This window comes from Solea solea, chromosome 5 (assembly GCF_958295425.1).
Source record: "Solea solea chromosome 5, fSolSol10.1, whole genome shotgun sequence".
NCBI lineage: Eukaryota > Metazoa > Chordata > Actinopteri > Pleuronectiformes > Soleidae > Solea > Solea solea.
Genome location: NC_081138.1, coordinates 14281204 through 14283670, shown reverse-complemented (window position 1 = coordinate 14283670; position 2467 = coordinate 14281204).

Genomic DNA, 2467 nt, shown 5'->3' with positions numbered 1-2467 from the left:
CACGCACTTGACCGAACAGGAAGTCTGCCATTTTAAACAGGAAGTGCCCTATAACTTTGCCATACGTTGCCCGATCCCCCCCGTAATTTGGATCGACATGCGTGGGGACGCCGCTGAAAATAACTAGTACTGAAAATAACTAGTACCGCGCGCGGTGAATGAACGGGTGAGAGCGCGAGGCACGCGGGGAGCCGTGGCACACGGCGACCCGCGTGGGTCGGCTCGAACCCGTTCAGAACCGCGCGCGGTACTAGTTATTTTTCTGATTGAAATCAGTGACCTTCTTCAAGACTGCACTGGGCAGATGGGATGCAAAGGTTTTGAATAAACAGTTGGCCTTTTCATTCAAACCTTCAAGTATAATGGATACGTCTCACTCTGTCAGCTGGTTCGGTATCGTCTCTTATATTATTATTAGACCAAGGAACCAAGATAAAGACAGTTAGGTCTGCACTGTCAACATCTAAGCGATAAGTGTGGATGCTGCCTGCACATTTTCTAGCTGCCATGTAATACTCCTGTCCAATTTTTAAGGGAGTGCGTCCCAAAAAGCTTCAGAATATGTGAATATTCCCTGTCATCCAGGTAATAGTTATCCAAAATGTATGCATGTTCTCCCCTTGTGTTTGCATGGGGTTTCGCCGGGTTCTCCGGTTTCCTCCCACAGTCCAAAAACTTGCAATATGGTTTATTAGGTAAATTGGACACTCTAAATTGACCGTAGGTGTGAGTGTGAGAGTGAATGGTTGTTTGGCCCTGCGATGGACTGGCAGCTGTCCAGGGTGTACCCCACCTATGTCAGCTGAGATTGGCACAGCGCCCTCCGCAACCCTCATGTGGAGGATAAAGCGGTAGAAAATGGATGGATGGATCTACAACTAGGTCCAGTTTACCTCAATTGTGCTTGATTCACAGTCAAAGGATCAAAAGTTAATCTGCTCCAATATACTAATTAGCCTGATATACTATAGTTTGCAAAAACTGAAATCACCCCAGATTAGTGCATGTAGGTTTTCTTTTCAGGCTTCTTACAACACCATCAATGTTGACCAATGGAGCAGGACATCTTTTAAGTAGCCAGAGAGGCACTTGCCAAAACAATGGCTGCTGCCCCATAGCTCATTGCTTTGAGCTCAGCATAATGACATGCCAGATTAAATGTTACACAGTACCATCTGGAAAGGACTATTTGGAAACTGTGTGGAAAAAAGGAAGAGGCTTTCAAAATATGCTCTCTATCATTGTTGATTACAGCTGCCAAGGCCAGTTTAAAACTTCTTATCCACTGATAAAATGATTTCCAGTGAAAATACAGTATCTTCTGATCTTCCCGATGATGCTGTGGCAACCGAGCTGACCTCTTTAGGAGATGCAATATACCATACCAAACATCTTGATGTCTTACTGCATCTAATGCGTGCATTTTGCTGACCCTCACAGAGGATACCAAAAAGTTTTGGTAGCGACGGAAGGTTAGGAAGTAAGTGAAAATGAGTCGGATAATTGCTTCAGTATTTACTCTGAATAAGCAGTACAAAACTACATTCAGAGAAAAGTCATCATGTCATTGCCAGTGATGCTGAGTGCTGCATGTTTACAGGAAAAGGGGAAATATGAACATACATTAGAATAAAATCTAACAAGAAAAATGAAAGTCTTCCTAATCCAGATTTATTATTTTGTTGCTAGAAGGTCTTTGATAGCCTATGATTATCCACAGGCCCTACTATTCACTGACAGAGGGTGAAGGCCAGCCAATTAGCCTTTGGCCTACAAAAAGTGATGCTTTGGCTGGTTTTGTTGTGATGTAGTTATCTACAATAGCTGGCAGTGAAACCCCCACTTATGGTGTCAAGAAGCTGTTTGCTTCTTTTTTATGGCTCGACACCACTGAAGAGTTATGAGCACAAACGCAGAGCAAACAGGATGATAATAGGCATTGTCATTCAGTTAGACACTCTGTTAGTTTCTGGAAATCTAAGCATTACATCAACAAACTGTATTTTCTTACATGTTTTGAGATGAGTATAAAACACTATATTTTCAAGAAAGGGTGAGGCTACATTTGGAAACTCGCTCGCATGAAAATGGTTTATCACTTGATCCCAGTCCTGGCACAAAAATAAATGAAAAGCAGCTTATATCAAACATAATTGTTTGTATCATTTGTGATTTTTCTTTTTACAGTAATCCGAGATCAAATAGTACTTCATGAGGTGTTAGGATGCATCCTGTTTGATGGAGTGAGCTCAAAATGAAAATGAGTCATCTCGTCAGTAATCCTTGAGAGAAAAGTATATTAAATGGTAATCCCTCATCATTACAAATGGTGACATTTAGGTAACACAATGTAGGATTTGCTGCCGGGTTCCCCCCCCACAGTTGGAGGAAACTCATGCACACATGGGGAGAACATGCAAACTCCATGCAGAAAGGCCCTTGTTCTGATCCGAGTCTTCTTACTACA